This window comes from Silurus meridionalis, chromosome 3 (assembly GCF_014805685.1).
Source record: "Silurus meridionalis isolate SWU-2019-XX chromosome 3, ASM1480568v1, whole genome shotgun sequence".
In the NCBI taxonomy this organism is placed as follows: domain Eukaryota; kingdom Metazoa; phylum Chordata; class Actinopteri; order Siluriformes; family Siluridae; genus Silurus; species Silurus meridionalis.
Window position 1 is genome coordinate 28,674,979 of NC_060886.1, and position 18,366 is coordinate 28,693,344.

The window sequence follows — 18,366 nt, forward strand, 5'->3', positions numbered from 1 at the left end:
TCACTCTGGAAAAGGATGTCCCAATGGTGCAAATGTATCAGTGCTGATTAAATGTTTTATTTTTTTTTTTATTTTACAAATTATTATAACGTTCATTTAATCCAACCATCGTGAAAGTTTCATTAGTAGGACATTTCAAAAGGAATCACTAGAGATTGCTAGAGTCTGCTAAGAAGATGTTTAGAAAAATCTCAAATGGAGCATTTGGGAAGTTTCATAATGAACCAGAGGAAATAAATGGTCTTCGGAGGAATCTGTGGAAGAACAGAACTAAAATAAAACCAAATTGTATAGAGTTTAGGTTTAATTCAGTTTTATTTGTATAGTGCTTTTAAAAATTGACATTTTCATAAGACTATTTTACACAGGAATTTATAGTTTGAGTGCTTATAAGTTTAAGTAAGGTGGTATGAGGAAGAAAACCTGAGAGGAACAAGACTCCAAAAACGACCCAACCATAACAGACTGTTTACTTTAATTAGAGCCCAAATTTCTCCTCACAGTTCTTGAGCTGTTTAATAACTTTTTGGACCTTTAGGTTCAAATGAAACCATCGTCAGCTGCACAAATGATCACAGACTTGGATGTCCTGTTTCTTCAAGCTATATTTAATTCCACACATCATTTTCTTTTAAATAAACACGGTTCCTATGCATTTTGGGGAATATACATCAGAGACATACATCAGAGATTGTAACGTAACGCATGTTATGTATAATATATGCGCAATCATTATTTCGGATGTTAAATATTGTCTTCAAAATCTTAACGGTAATCTGCATATTTGAGTTTTGAAAAGTAAAAGTCAATTTTGAAATAAAAAAAATGTGTCGGAACCCTGAATAAAAGAACAATAAATACTGAGTTACATACTGACATACCACGCCTCAACTTCCTCATTCTCAAGTGGGTGCTGCTTATAGTCAGCCATAAAGAGGTGTGATATTTGCATACCTTTATATCCCTGGCAAGAAACCTAATACAAGGTTCCCTGAGGGTCTTCCAGCGAACTGAGGACTGAAGCCATTTGGATTTATGACATTGTAAAGTCAAGGGCCTTCATCCTCGGCGCTGACCCTTCATGTGCTCCGGTCGTTTAATATTTACCAAGTCTATGAAGTGCAAAATGGAGAGAGATGATGGGGAGGAGGAAAGAAGGAGTCTGTATTAAGTTGGTGAGTTGTTGAAATGATTGCACTTGGGGAAATTGTCCCCCAAGTGCCCCTGTGACCCTGTCCCCAGTTCCCTAGAGCAAAACTCTCATTACATTATATTCCACACAAATTCTGCTACAGTAATGTTTGTAACCTGCATATACATATTTGCATTTTTGAGCCGATCAATAGCGTGTTTCAAGAAAGAATAATTTCAGGGACATTCAGATAGATTTGAGTATCATTTGAGTAGTTTCGCTCAGATTACAGCATTATTAAATCTTGGAGGCGAGGATTTATTTGGATAAACTTAATAAAATCCTCCGTTTTCTGCTAAGGTCTTGGCTTAGAGATCGTTTGACATTTAAAAGTCCAAAAATAAACCGGCAAGGGTGTCAGGCGGAGAGGTGTGGAGCGAAAAAGTTCACGTTGTTCTGCTTGCATAAATACTATGATCTTGAAGGTGTGAGCAATTGTGTTTTTTTTCTTCAAAAGGTGCAAAACCTCTATAGCGTCAAGTGCGCTGTATTATGAGTCGAAGCGCTGATCTGTAGAGAGGTACACTGCATGGCGCTGTAGTAAAACATTGACCTCATTGCATCCAAGTAACAGTTGTACAATATATTCCATTCTTCTATAAGCAGACCTGCACCAGTGGGTAGAAGCTCTGATTGAGGTTTGTCCACTGATCTTTTCGTTTTCCCCTCCCTATTCACATCAGCTTGCATTGAACCTTTCCGATTCATGCCATTGTTGTTCTTCCTCAGCTGGATTTTGCTCATTTATTTTGTGCCCTCTGTTTTCCTCTTGCTCTTACTAAAGAGGTTTTTTGACTCTCTCTTCCTAAAACCCCCCGAAACACAGATTCCCTTTTTCTTCCTATTTGGCTAGAAGAGATGGATTGGGCCTGCTGCCCAGGTGCTGGCGTATTTGTCTTCTCTGGCCCGAGAGCCAGCTGGAGAGATGCCCTATATGCGCCTTCCACATATCAAAAGGACTCCTTTCCGAAGAGGCCAGAAACAGCGAATATCATCTGAATGAAGGAGAATCTGTTTCTCTAACAGGTTCAGACCAGGCAATTGAGCAATCGGGTTATTTTATGGAGAGAATTCATATTTGCTGTAAACGGTAAGAATGCTGAATGTCTCTATATGAGCAGCGACACAGCGACTTAACACTACTGTGTTCTATGTAGGTGTTTGCCACAGGGATGGAAATGAACAAGTTTGATTCTACTTACTGAAAGACATAGAAACTATATAGGTCCTACCTGAGTCAGTCGATCTCTTAACACCGTCATTATGACACCCCAACTATAGAAACCATCAATATTATAGAGAAACGCAGTATAACATAGCGCTGCATCACAGACAGGAATCTTATACAGCGAGAATGAACGTCATTACTAAAGCAAGAAACCCAACGAATACAGTTCAACACGTCCCCTTTCACTGGAGCCTGCACCCGCACCTCTAGCATACATCATCTCTAGCGGAAGCATCGATATTTACCTCGTAAAAAGTTTTTCCGGGCATTTTTATTGGTGCATTACGGCTTCCAAAGGGGATTTGAATTAAGGCAAATTGTGTGATTCTAGTGCAAATTGTACGGGAAAGAAAACACAAAAGTAGAAATGGTTCTGAAGAAGCGACCAAATCGATTTTTTCCTGTTAGCCTTAATGGAATGAAAAATAAACAGATATTAATTCCAAACAAATATATTTGAGCTTGTGCAGTTTGCTACAGACGCGGTTTTGCGAGCTCTGACTAGCGCCCTCTCTGACCATCTCTTCTCAATACACTCTCCTCACTAGTCAACACATTTTTATTAACACACTTCATTTCTCTAACTTGCAGCACATCCTTCCCAGCTCGGTCCCTCTGCCTGCAAATCCTTTTCTCCTTTCTTAGTGTCCAAATTCTCCTTCAGGTCCTCATATACCTTTTCCTTGGCTTTCGCCACATCCCTCTTCACCTGCTGCCGCATCTCCTTCTACTCCTGCCTACTTTTCTCATCACTCTGTCGGTCCCCAATTCTGTTTCTCCAACCTCTTTCCCCTATATGCTTTCCTGCACTTCCTCATTCCACCACTACGTCTATTTGTCTTCCTTTCTATTTCCAGATGTCACACCACGTACTTTTCTAGCTGTCTCCCATATCACTTCTGCAGTAGTTCCCTAATCATCCAGCACCTCTTCACCACCACCGAGCCCTCTGACCTCTTCCCTGAATCTCACACTACAGTCTTCCTCCTTCAGTTTCCACTATCTTATTCTTCTGTCAGTCCTCACTCTCCTTCTCTTCTTCTTTACCTCCAAAACCATCCTACAGACCACCATCCGATGCTGTTTCGCTACACTGTCCCCCGCCAACACATTACAGTCTCCAATCTCCTTTAGGTTGCATCTTCTACATAGAACATAGTCCACCTGTGTGCACCTTCCTCCACTCTTATACGTCACTATAATGGAGAGTAGACTATTGGGAATAATTTATGAAGAAAAATGTATTTGTGCATTTTTTTTTACATAATAGTATAGTTCTATAGTAAAACACTGAAGTATTATAATTATTATTATATCATTAATAAATGATATAATAATAATTATATATTTTTTCCAAATTATGGATCATCAGTTGCCCATTTTGGGATAAATTTCAGGTTTTGTGTTATGTTTCCACTTCCTTCTAAAAAGATTTTTTTTTTATTCCTAATTGTAGAGCGATTGAAAACCATTTTGTACCAGACTAGTGATTCTGAGCAGGTTAGAAGATGCTTGTGCAGGACTTTAAATAAAAACGTCTTTTAATATTTTAAACCCATTCAATCTCTGGTCTTAGATTTAAAAACCATAGCTTTTTTAAAAGCCTTGAATGAAGCACTCTGGTCTCTGGTCCAGACAAGCGTGAAAGAGCCAGACCCCCATTTTGCTTGGTGCATGTCAGTCATCGTTGTGGTATTTCTTTTTCAACCTGCCAAGCCGTTTGTGGCGACGGGCAAAATTCGTCCATTTATCTTCATGCTTTTTGATTTTTTTTTCTCCATGCGTCATTTGTCATTGTATTTAGAGAGATGGTTATTTATTGATTTATCTTGAGGTGGAATAAAAAAATTACTATGGACAAATTGGACTATAGACATTATCCAGGGACAAATAATTTTAAAGGTCTGAACGCAAAGTATGTTTTATTGTTTTCTTCGCGGTTCGTTTTTGGATTCTATTGCATTTAAGATTTAAGCCAGTCCCTCATTTATTAATCATTGATTACATTTTTTCCGAGCCCATGGAAAAACCTTGCAGATTGAAGCAGCGTGTTTTCCGTCTGGGATCCACCGTTACCTCGGAAGCTTGACAAAATAACATCTGAGCAGTTATTCAATTACCCGATCCGTTCAAATGCTTCTGTCACACATGGGCAAAAACGTTCTCCGTGCGATACCAGGTGTGCTCATTTGCGAGTGAATGTTCATCACAAAATCTAATTTTGTCTGCTTCCAAACATCCCCCCCCCCACACACACACCCCCAATTGGGCTAATTTACAAATACTCATGACGCCGTGCCAAGCGACGGCATGACAAATTGAGAAGTTACCTGCACACATGGAGGACCCCCGGGTCCCCATAGGTACTTCAGAATACCCATAGAAATTGAAGGAGAAAATAAACAATGTTTTACTGTAGATTTGGGTGCCCTTGTGGAGGATTTAATGCAGGTTCGTATCTCGTTATCTGTTTACACTTCTGCCTATTGGTTTTGCAGCATACGCCTGTGTAACGATGGGGTTACGCACTGGAGAAGACTTTTTTTTTTCTTCGGATTTCTCTTGCACATCGTCGTAATTTAGGGTGCGATGATCCCAATTTTTGCTCCAGATCCAAATAGACAGACCTTTAGTCTTTCAGAACTATTTTTTTCTTTAATGCTTTCTCAATAAATAGTTGAACCGAATCTTATGCAACCTCCTATTCGCCACTTCAGCATTCTACCACAGTTTTTATAGTTTACGAAATATTCCTAGAAGGACCTGTTGATGCCAGTTGAGGCCCGTGGATTTCACGCCTAGGCCTTAAGTGATGCCTTACCTAAATAAATCCACCTCTTAATATTAAACAAAATGAATCATTCACAAAAACAAAGAAAGAAATCTGACTGTTTCTGCATGTTGACGGTTCATTTTCGCTTGTTTATTTTTTCTCTGAAATTCTATTCATTTGAGGTAAACTACATAGTTGCATTTTTTTTTATTCATTTGTAAGCTCAATTATGAATTTTTTGCAATAGTTCATTTGCATTAACTATAATAACCCGACACTCTACCAAAGGTTGAGCATTTTAGTCAACAAAATCAAAACAAATTAAGAAGAGATTGTTGCTGTAATCATAAAGACTGTCCTGTGCTCACCCCAGGGCTCTGTTCATAATCTGCTTATTCTGTTCAACCCACTTAGCACTGTTTGATTTCATCTATCCATCCATCCACTTATCTATTATTTGATCCATCCATCTGTCCATTCACTTTTTATTATTTCATCCATCCATCCATCCATCCATCCATCCATCCATTTATTTATTTAACTATCCATCCATCCATCCATCCATCCATCCATCCATCCATCCATCCATCCATCCATCTATTTAACTATTGACCCACTTATCTATTATTTCATTGATCCATCCATCCATCCATCCATCCATCCATCCATCCATCCATCCATCCACCCAAACACCCAACTACCCAACTGCCCACCCACCCACTCTGTTTATACGTTGCTCATTCTAAGGAACAATTCAACCCATTGTTTGATCCATCCATTGTTCCATTCATCTGCCTAGGTATTCATCCATTTATTTATTATTTAATTCCTTCATCCATCCATCCATCCATCCATCCATCCATTCATCCATCCATCCATCCATCCATCCATCCATCCATCCATTTAACTTTCTAGCTACTTATCTATTATTTAATCCATCCATCCATCCATCCATCCATCCATCCATCTATCCATCATATATCTATTATTCCATCCATCCATCCATCCATCCATCCATCCATCCATCCATCCATCCATCTATCCATCTAACTACCCAGCTACTTATCTTTTATTTAATCCATCCATCCATCCATCCATCCATCAAAGAATCATTGCTTTGGTCACTATTACTAGTAGCAAACATACTACTGTTTAAAAGAGAAAATCCAATAAATGAAGAGGTTTCTGGTTCTGTAGCTTATACACTCCATCAATGGTATACTATATATACAAACATCTTTCAAAAAAAAGCAGGTGTATGCAGAAATAGACCCTAAGGGAGAGAATAAGTTCCTGCCTTGTTGCCCTCAGACTAGACTATAAGTTCCCTCTTGGCCTGTGTGTGTAATAGTCATATTTTCTATGAGCCCTGAGTGGTTCAGGGAGCACAGATGCACGCCTGGAGTGCAGTCATAAGCCTTGCGACTGGGGTCTTGCCCCTGGCTACGCTATTATCCAAGATCCGCTTTTGGCCAGGCACAATTGCCTGAGCCTCGGCTCGGGAATACTTGGGCCCGCCATAATAGCTTGGGTTTCAAGAGCTCTATTGATCTAGGGAAACCCCTCTAGCGTAGTCTCGGCTTCCTATGGATTTTTTCACCTCACTCATCACCAACCTGTCACAAATGCACACGGCCACGCAGTGGAAGTGATCGTCGGGTAGCTTTTAGAACATCACCTATTTATTTAGACAACTTTGAGAATTTAATGGCACCTTTTACCACACCGTTATGAATATGTGCATGTGTGTAATGAAGTTGCTTCTTTTACTTTCTGCATTTCTTCTGCATTGTGCTCTGCCATATCGAATGTTTTTTTCACTGAGAAGATGAATTACGAATTTATATAAGGGACAGACTGCAAACATGAATTTACATAGGACAAACGTTCCATAAGTGGACACCTGTTTATATGTGCTTTTGGAACATCCCAGTCCACATTTAGTCCCCATTTGTTTTTATATTAAAGCTTCATTCTTCTGAGATTTTTCTAGATTTTGGAGTGTTCTTGTGTATGTTTGTGCTCATTCATACTAATACAAGGGTGTTAGTAAAGTCAGGTGCTGATTTCGTTGAGGTGAGGGGGTCTAGGGGTGCACTCTGTGTTCCAATTCATCCCAAAATATGTTCTATAGGGTTCTGTAGCAGGCTACTCAAGATCTTCCATTCCAATATCTTCTATCTAAAGCATATTTTCATGGAACTGGCTTTGTGCCCAGGGGCATTGAACAGGCTTCGGGTTTCCTAGTTCAATTGAAGAGAAAAATTCATGCTACCACATCCAAAGACATTGCAAACAATTGATTTGAACTTTTGTGGTAACAGTTGGGGAAGAACCTCATATGGCGTTATATACTTTTCTCCATATAGTGTATGTGGATCGGATGTGAAGAGACAATTATTTACAGTCACCGACTACTGGATTGGTCTTAGCTCTTGTGAACTTACATGAGGAGTGAACCAAACTCCATGTGAATTGAATTGAACTTATAATGACACTACACTGATTTGATGGCTGCAACACGTCTCAAAAAAGTTGAGACAAGGTCATGTTTACCACTCTGTCCGTATACATCTGGGAACTGAGCAGACCAATTGCTGAAGTTTTGGAAAAATCACTGTTGTCCCATAGAGGTCTGATGCAGGTTTGTAGCTGCTTAACAGTTCTGGGTATTCTTTGTTGTATTTTTCATTTCATGCTGTGCCGAATTTCTTTAAATGGCGAAAGGTATAGGACAGAAAATCAGTGTACAGGCCTGAGGAAATGATTCAGGGCATCTTTTTAAAAAAACAACTATATACAAGTGTCCAAGTCCACTTTAGTGGTTTTAATTAAACTGGGCATTCAGATTTTATTTTTAGATTAGATTGCGACCTGCTGTGAAAATCTGAAGTTCCCACTGTATGAATATAATTTTATGAAAACCGGACCAATATTTGTTATTTTTTATCTTCATGGAGCTTATATTGTGCACCGGGGCTTTGCTATACTGGAACAGGTTTGGTTTCCTAGTTCAGTGAAGGGAAAATGTAATTCTAGGGTCAGTGTTCTCAATAATTTCCCGAAACTTTCCTGATAAAATTTTCCCAATTGTTTAGATGAACCCCAAGGCATCCAAATAATTATGATTAGCAAAAAAAGCAAAAGTTTCTGGTCCCAGATCAGGACATTTAGAAGAGATAACTGCCACCATGAATAAACAGGTTCAAAGTTACTTATAGTGGCACAGAATTTAATAAATAATTAGCATGCGTTTTGTTCCACAAATCTTGCAAGCTGCAAATACCCACAAAATGAAAATTTCCATTCGAAAGGTTTCTCCTTTGGGATCTCGAGCTCACTACCTCACAAGCTCCTGCCACTTCCTCCTCCATGGCTCTGGCAGTTTGCACTGGGCAACAGCTGGATGTTAATTGGTGAGACTCTCTTGGCACAGTTAGGCTCAGGGCTCTGAGTCCTAGGTGTGGGTTTTTGTGTGTGTGTGTGTGTGTGTATGTGTGTGTGTGTGTTGGTTCCTGCTTGGGCTAAGTCTCAGCATCCCAGGCCTGCTGTTAGCTGCTTGGCTATGGCTTGACACAAATACGCGAATATTGCCCTTGATGAGAGCTTTGGGCGTTACGATTATACCCAAAGTGTGGCCAGTTTTTTTTTTTACTGCCTGTTTATTATTATTCATTATCACCCTTATGATTATTTTACTGATAGATATTTTGTAAATGGCATCTAATTTCATTTACCAGATGCACTTACTGTACTATTACTGCCAAGCTCCCTGATTCTACTTCTGCTCGAAACTTTTTGCACTTCAAACAGGCTCATCTTTTTAACTTTCCTTACACTTTATAATGCCAACGTTTCACCCTTTCATCAATGGATCATTTCTGGTGATATTTAATTCCTGAATGCATGTTTCTCAAGTCAATGAATAGTTTTTAATCCCGGTATTCAGTCGTATTGTTTAAACACTCAAGTCCCAGTTGTGCAAACTAACAGCTATCCTAACAGCTATCCTTCAGCCCATCGACCCATCCATCCATCCATCCATCCATCCATCTGCTCATCCATATATTTTTTCACCCATCTATTATTTCATCTATCTACCCTTTCACTATCCATCGATTATTTCATCCATCCATCCATCCATCCATCCATCCATCCATCCATCCATCCATCCATCCATCCTTTTACTCAGCCATACATTTATCCATAATTTTAACGATCTATTCATCCATCCCAATAGCCATCCATCCATTTGGTCATCCATCCATCCACCCATCCATCCATTCATCCAACCATCCATCCATCCATCCAGCCATACATTAATCCACAGTTTCATCCATTTTACTATCCATCTATCCATTTGTTCATCTATCCATCTACTCATCCATCCATTTGACATCCTTTTGCTTATCCATCCATTTATTTGTACATTTATCCATCCATCCATCCATCCATCCATCCATCCATCCATCCATCATTCCAACTATTGATTATTTCATATATCCACCCTTTTACTATCCATGTATTATTCTATCTATCTATCTATCTATCTATCTATCTATCTATCTATCTATCTATCTATCTATCTATCTATCTATCTATCTATCTATCTATCTATCTATCTATCCTTTTCCTCAGCCATACATTCATCCATCCTTCCATCTGTTTATTTATTCTTGTATCCATACCCCCATCCCTCTCTTCAACCATGAATAATTACTCTTTTCACTAACTCTAGCAACAAACATACTACAGCTTAGAGGGGAAAAAAAATTCTGCTAATGAAGAGTCTCGGCCCGAACGCATATTTCCATGATAGGGTCACTCCGTTTCTGTGCTTCTCTGGAGGACTGCTCTATTTTCTCGAGGCCTGATGCTTTCACAAACTCCTTCATTTCAGGAAGATAATTGGCATGCTGGAAGTGGCAGTTCGGGTTGGCGTTGAAATCCTTCCCTGCACTTATTTGAATACTTAATTTAATGCACACTGACTTCAATTTTATAGAACTCAATCACAAAGCATAGTTCTGCTCATTCTGATTGGAGGTGATGAGCGAATAAATAAAAGTGGTTAAAGTTAGACTTCAGTTTTATTGACTTTTTTAGCGTTGTGCGGTTCGACAGGATGTGACCTGAAGGCTGCATGATATATTTAACTCGAAAATATATGAAGGCTATGAGCAGAGAGTAGGATTTTATATTGTGTGCATTTGTTCGATTTACTCCTGGCATCATTCTGCTTTTATGCTTTTGAGAAAGATAAAAATAATTTTTATTTTTTAATTGAAAATGTATTTCCAGGCAGTGCGGTTAAGATCTAGTTAGTGATGCTTTTTGTCAAGTAAAATATTCAGTGTGAGTTCTTGCAGCATGGCTCAGTTTTTAATAATAGTAGGTATTAAATAAAATTAGGTGATATTTCTTTTTTTCTAAAAAAATACAAAATAAAAAATAAATATTAAAAGAAAGTAAGAAAGAATTGTATTTTTTCAACAAAGACAAGTATCACTCAGAGATTTTTATTCAAGCTCAACAGTCTTGAGCATAGTCTTAAAAGCATCAAGCCACAGTTTGTGTGTTCTAGAGAAACGGCCTTATAACCCCCACTCTTGCCTGCTATCTATCAGAAGCCGGTGTGTGCTCACTGATATACCTAGTAGCAACTAGGACTTGTTATACACTCAGCTGGATAAAAGAAATCTGTTATTTCTCACGGGGATGCAGTTTAAAGCTTAGATTGAGCTCGTGGCGGTTTTCTTACTGTCTTTCACCTACTTCAGGATTTATGCTAGCCAATCTCTAGAGGGTTTACTTTTTTTTTTTTTTTTAAGTTATTTTTCATCACCTTTTTTTATACAGTGACTGTCATTGTAGTTCCTTTCATTTTAACTCAGCTACATATATTTTTCATTGTGAGCTTTAACTTCTCAACAATTCTTATATTTATACTATATATTCTTCTTCAAGGCCAGCAGATCAACTGCATTCAATTGTATTTCACTCAAGATTTAAGGGCACAAATAACATGGGGAAAAAATCATTTCAAATGATATTACAGGGACAAAATATATCCTGCTTGTCAGGTTGCTGTTTTGTGATCTTGCCTCACTTTGCAATTTTATTTATATTGTAGGGAAAAAAAAAGAATGACTGTCAGTGCAGAAGATTACATCACCTGAGGAACCAGGATGGAGTTTTACTAGAAGAAATATACATAAGGCTTATCTGATTATCAGAATTTGAACGGTGTGGGTTTTATATAATAATATCACTTATAAATCATTCATATTGTGTTGTTATGGATAATTACAGGGTCTGAATTCTTAAATCCCATGACTGCATGTGCCAATGGGCCGATTTGAAAGAATGAAAAGCCAAAAATTTAAAGAAAGAAAGAAAGAAAGAAAGAAAGAAAGAAAGAAAGAAAGAAAGAAAGAAAGAAAGAAAGAAAATATGTAGAGGAAAAGGAATGAGAAGCATTAAAAAGAAAGAAGATAAATATCAACTAAAAAAGCGAGAAAAACATATTTAATGAAATATAAAAAGAAAGAAAAAGAAAGTATCAAAAAGAATGAAAGAAAAAGAAAAGAAAGAACAAATAAAATATTTAAAGAATTTATAAAAAAAGAAAACAAAACTAAATATCAAAAATTAAATATAGAGAGAAAAAGAAAGAAAAACTAAGTATCAAATGTAATAAAAGAAAGAAAATATCAAAGATAGAAAAATAACATTTAAATATATATAAAAAATCAAGAGGAAGAAAGAAAGAAAGAAAGAAAAATATTAAATATAAAAAAGAGCAAAACAAAGAAAAACAAAACATGAAAAAATAAAGGAAAGAAGAAAGAAAGAAAGAAAGAAAGAAAAGAAAAGAAAGAAAGAAAGAAAGAAAAATATTAAATATAAAAAAGAAAACAAAGAAAAACAAAACATGAAAAAATAAAGGAAAGAAGAAAGAAAGAAAGAAAGAAAAGAAAAGAAAGAAAGAAAGAAAGAAAGAAAAATATTAAATATAAAAAAGAAAACAAAAAACAAAACATGAAAAAAGAAAGGAAAGAAGAAAGAGAGAAAGAGAGAAAGAAAGAAAGAAAAGAAAAATATTAAATATAAAATATAAAAAAAGAAAACAGAATAACAAAACATGAAAAAATAAAGGAAAGAAGAAAGAAAGGAAGAAAGACAAAATATTGAAAGAAAAAAGATAAAATGTTTAAATAAATAAAAGAAAGATAATTAAATATCAAAAGTAGGGGGGGAAAACGATTCAAAGAAACATGAAAAAGAAAGAAAAACCAAATTTTCGAATTTTGTTTAAAAAAAAAACAAAGTTAAAAAAATGAAATATTGAAAGGGATTAAAAAGAAAAAAAAGAAAAACTAAATATCACTTGAGAGGTCTTTGATACACCTCTGTCGTACAGCTAGTTCTTTTCCTATCCAACTTCATTTAATTTGTATAGAAATTGTAACTAAAGACATTGTCCCGAAGTAGCTCATTCCTAATGAGCGTGTCAATGGTGACATTTCTCAAGGAAGCACCCAATGAAATGCTTGAGGAGACTCAAGCGGAGAAAACTCTAGCCAGAAAGAAGGCATTAGGATGGAGCAAATATCTCCAGGAGAAAGCAGAAAGGAGACAGAATATTTAAAGGCTAAACAGAAAGACGAGGACACTGCCTAACCTGAACGTTATATCTATACATAAAATAACAGAACAACAAACAATTCTCATAATTCAGAGCTCAAGACGAAGTATTTCAAAGACAAAGGAAGGACATCAGTCTCTCGCCCGTGTTTAAGTGTCCTCCTGCTTTGAATAGCAGGTGTGGCTGGAGATAGAGAATGAATTGTCTCAGCCAGCTGAAAACTCGACGCGTTTACTCTTTCATTATCTTCTTTTTACATCATCAATTCACGATGAACAAAAAGTAGGCAAGTGTGACAACGAGTAGAAATATTGAAATACATATTTCCAGATAAGGCTTTACCCTATTACATGCACCGAACGGGAAACTGCCAGTCAGACGTCCTTCTAATATAAAGCAATACTGTTTTGTAGCTATTGTGAAACATTGGGAAAATATGTGAACGCTGTCATCAAAGAAATACTATCTATAGTAAATACTATCTATAAACTTTATACCATGTTTACGATTTTTTTTTTTTTTTTTTTTGAGAATAAACCTACAATTTAATGTGATTATTGGAGAATTTTAGATCTATCTATCTATCTATCTATCTATCTATCTATCTATCTATCTATCTATCTATCTATCTATCTATCTATCTATCTATCTATCTATCTATCTTTTTAATAACAGATTTTACTTTACAATCTCAATTTGATTATTAGACATTTCAAAAAAGAAAAATAAATAAAATGTAATATATGTAAATGACATTCGTGAATTAAACTTGATTAATTGTATTTGCATAATTTTATAATAATTTTTTTTTTATTATGTTATTATAGATGACATTGTGAATCCTTTAGTGCTTTTTTAGTATTTTGTATTCATTATTATAATATAATTAGTGACATTGTGATGTGAAACTTTTTGTATATTTGTTTTTGTTATATATTAAATATATATAATTTTTTATAAGAGATAATTATAATCAAAATTTTATTCACATTCAAAAATTTGTAATGACTGAATTAAACTTTTATTCACATTATTTATATTTTTTTATTATTTTATTATTATTTTTGAAATAATTATTTTATATACTTTGTTTAATTTTATCTTCTAAAAGCTTCTTTTGTTCACTTTGGACATTTTTTGCTTAACACACATTTTTAAAAAATCCTTAGATTATAGTAAATGTAAAATCTCGACATTCTCTTTGTAAACTATCAAATACTACCTCACTTTATTTCTCTATAATCATACATTCCTTAAGCCATTGGATAACATTTAAGTATCAGACCACTTGAGCTAAATTCCTAAATAAATTCCATTAGCCCAAACTAAAGAAATGTTTTCCCAACATTCCCTGATTCCTTGGTGAACGCTGCACGAATCCACCCTCACTAGCTCTTGAAGCTTCCTTAACTTTCATATTTTACAAGTACATTTCCTTACTGGAGAGTTCATAATATTTTGTGTGCTGTCAATATTTTCATCATTTGTAGCTAGCATACGCAATTGGTTTGCTAGCTATCACTAAAGCATTTTCACTTTTGTCTTCCATGTCAAATGAGTGTAATATTCATGAATAGATTGAGTCAGCAGTCTCTGGACCGGCGTGTGGTGAAGCCGGAGCTCAGTATGCAGACATATCCTTCTGTTTTCAATTCAATCTGCATCTCTGTACTCATCTACGGTGACGCACTGTGGGTAGACATGAGTACCGGCAGCATAGCCAGTGAGGATGACAAGGATGCCCCAGGAGGAGCTGGAATGTCTCTGCTGCCACTGCGACCCACACAAGGAAGAGTAAAAAAAAAACCCAACATTGTGTTGTAAGAAGAAACCTGTAGGTTGTACATGTCTAGTCTAGAAGCTTTGTTTGCTCTATGTAGAGACACCAATTTGTTTCTATTCCTATGGAGAAAAAAATGTAGACTGCAAGGCTGTACTGCACGAGTTAAGTATAGCTTCACTTTGGTATCCTCAATGACGTCGTCTTCTGAAAATATTCCTCAAAACGCGATAAAGCTAAGTTCGGTTAGGACCACGCTTGCTGCATTTAAAAAGTAGTGACTGATTTACATGAATGATGGATATTTTTTCCTGCCCTCAATTTGGCAAAAAATGATTTTGCATTTTTCCTCAGTCTTGAATACACTTCATACAGTTCGACTGGGATTTTTTTTTTAGAGACTCTTCAGTCACATTTCTACTTTTCTTGTTCGTATTCTGGACAGCCTTCATTCACAATGGACATTGTCTAAAGGCAGCTTTAACCTTGAGAGAAACCAGACTCAAAAAGGGAAACCCATCCTCATTCGGGTGATATCAAGAGTGTGATTATAAATCTTAAAGCAATACAAAACACCAGGGAAGTCATTTATTATATGAAAAACACTTTGTTCACTGGCATACACGTGCTTTTGTCCCACCATTAAATTAGTCCCAGGCACGACAACTGAAGTACACCCTCATTATATTCTTTTTTTTTTTTTTTTTCACTTTTTTTTTTTTATTTATATATATAAAAAAAAATCACCAAGTCCTTAGTAGGTCTTAAAATTAGGTGATTACAACCTCAGATAATTAACACCACAGGACATATTATAGGGCATCATTAGTTATTTTACAAAAAAATAAAGCTGAAATGGAAAAAGCCATGTTTAAAAGCTTTAGTATGCTTCTACTGCTTCCAAAGAACTTCAGGGGTAGTTGACAGGTGCTGCTAATTAAGTGCCCTTGATTAATTGATCATCAGCAAGTGGCACCACCTCTACAAAAGTAATGAGCTGTGCATGTTTTGCAACTACAACACTTAGGCAACTTGCAGTCACTGAGTTAGCCGTGAGCTCCTCTGTATATCAAAGTATCCTAGAATCAAATTTGAGGCCATCTGTCCATCCATGGACCAGGTCAATGACCCCAAGCACATCAGCAAATTTACAACAGAATGACAAAAAGAACAGAGTCAAGGCCCGGTCCAGACCTCAACCCTGACTGAAATGCTGTGGCGGGATCTTCAGAGAAAGACCTGCTTAAATCGGATACCAAAAGACTTTTACTCAAGTCTTATTGGAATTGGTGACTTTCAATGTAAGTTATCTATACTTTTACTCAAGTATAATTTTCAGGTACTCTTTACACTTTTACATGTTTTGAAGAACATATCTTCAGGGAGAAATACGCAGCACCTTTTCTTGTGCATGACCAACTGGCCAGCAAATGACTGGAACCGGTGATAATAAATACTTGTTTGAACTCAATAAGTCGCATGCAAGATTTGGGATACTGCCTCTTGCTGTGCCTTTAAGACATCATGGGACATGCTGCATGAATTACAGATGACTCACAGTCCTGTATGCTACCTCAAAGCTCCTTTGGTGTTGGCACATTTATTTGAATATGTTCGGGCAGCGCAGATCAAGCTCTTGAGTCGTTCGTTATTTTTGCTTGATTGCTCTCAGACTGTTCTTCGCATACACTTTGATCAGTTGTTGTGGCAACTCTGTCTCTTACCGACCTGGAAATCGCAGCCGACCACTTTTTAATCATGTCTCATACTGCTTTTAGGGCTCTCCTAAACTTCTTGACATGCTTGCACCCCGGGAATGCGCCAAGAAATGTGGCACCTTCCGAGATTTTAAATACCTCAGCACTCTTTTCTCAGGCAAGGAATCTATGCAAATGCTTTGAAGCAGCGTTTTGACACCCCAGCGCCCCTCATGCCACCAGCTATTGGAAGTGAAGTGAGATGCTAACACTTCCCATTAGCGATCGAGACGGCATAGCGGCGAGTCGGTGGCAGCTTCTGTGAACTCCCCTTCAATTACGGGTTTGAAAGAGGCGAGACTTTCGAGCTGAACGCCTGCACAGAGACGGCATGCCGAAACACTGGCAGGCTTGTCTGGAAAACAGGCAAACGAGTCAACGTTGTACTGTTAATCTTGTATTTCAATGCTATCTCAAGTGTGTGTGTGTTTAATGCATAGTCCCTGAGGCAAGAGCAAGCTACTAATGGCTCTACTGTGCTCTTCAAGGGCCCTGGTTTGGTTACTAAAACTCAGACAAAGAGCCATCTTGTGGGACATTACAGTGAGAGGAAAGGTGGAGGACTATAAGGCGTTTGCAGATGCTATCTCTTTTCAGTGCATTATATAATAAACTCTTGACAGGAATAGCTTTGCTTTTATATGTAAGCAATACAACACTTGGTATAAAAAGGTCATAATCCATAATCATAAAGAAATATGGAAAACACTGTCAGGAATATAGACACAAACTAGGTTTCCTATCAGCCACTACAGTACATCCAAATATATGGACAAAAAACTGTCACCAAAAGATTGCTATGTGGCTTTTGAACTGAATCCCATTCCACATTTAGTCCCCATCTCCACTTTTCTGGGAAGATTTTCACCAGATTTTAATTTAGCTGTAGATTTGTCCTTATTCAACCATAAGAGCTTTAGTAAGGTACTGATGTAGGTGACAATGAGGTCTGGGGTGCAATCAGTGTTCCAATTATCCCAATGTTGGTGAATAAGGTTTGACCTCTTTAGCAGGCCACTCAAGATCGTCCACACCAATGAATGTAAACTACATCATCAGGATTCGATCTTCTAGTTCAAGTAAAGGGAAAATATAATGCTACACATCCAAATACACCCTATACAATTGTGTGCCTTTAAATTTGTGGGAACAATCTGGGGAACAACCAAATTTTCCTGAAAAAGTCTATTGTAGCAATACTTTTGTTATTCATTTGTACATAACTCCTATCTATTTGTATGAATAGCTCAATTGTATAATCAGGATATTCCTTTTACTTTCATCTTGGTGTCTGTTTTGTGATCAGCTGGTCACTAGAACACAGCTTGTGTTTAAACATTTTTGCAATCCATGTACCCCAAACTCTTATGCTATTTACAAGCTCACTTCCTCTCTGTGCAAAAAAAAAAAAAGTTACCATTTGAGCATCTTGGTTGCATACTGTAAATCAGAATGATTATAAATCTGTGTGGAGATCTGTGTGCTGTCAGTGTAAGAAGGCTAGGAGGGAACTCTTGTGTAAATCAAAATGACATTAGATGTACAATGAGTTGACAGGAACAGCAGTTTGAAAAGATACTCTGGCTGGCTGCCTTAAGCCCAGAGCAATACCCCTGCCTACCAAGAGAGGTCAGTATCACCAGAAATGTATTCTGCTCATTAATTGTTTGCTCTGCTATTATATAGATTTACTTTGCAAATTCTTGCTAATAATCCTCTTGTGAGAAAGATTAAACTCCTAGCAGCATTGTCCAGTTAGTCTACACATAAATCCTCACAATTTTATTTTGGTCTGGTTCATTGCAGAGGTGTTCCATGGCTTGATATCTGTGGCTAAGTATTGAAGCAAATTAGAAGAAGAGGAAGGAAGGATTCAACGTCAAACTGCTGCTCCGGTCAAGTCATTGTATGTGTGTGATTGGCTTGCGATTGGATAATGCCATTCTGATTTACAAAAGGGTTCTCCTAGCCGACTCGCATGGATCCCA

At 36.9% G+C, this 18,366-nt stretch overlaps 1 long non-coding RNA gene across 1 annotated transcript; it reads left to right on the forward strand.

Annotated features, from left to right (window-relative positions):
- The first annotated feature begins 15,573 nt into the window (after positions 1-15,573).
- On the forward strand, positions 15,574-17,805 carry LOC124383088. The gene is made up of 2 exons (XR_006925211.1): positions 15,574-15,922; positions 16,497-17,805. It is a non-coding gene; the product is annotated as an uncharacterized LOC124383088 (long non-coding RNA).
- Positions 17,806-18,366: the final 561 nt, after the last annotated feature.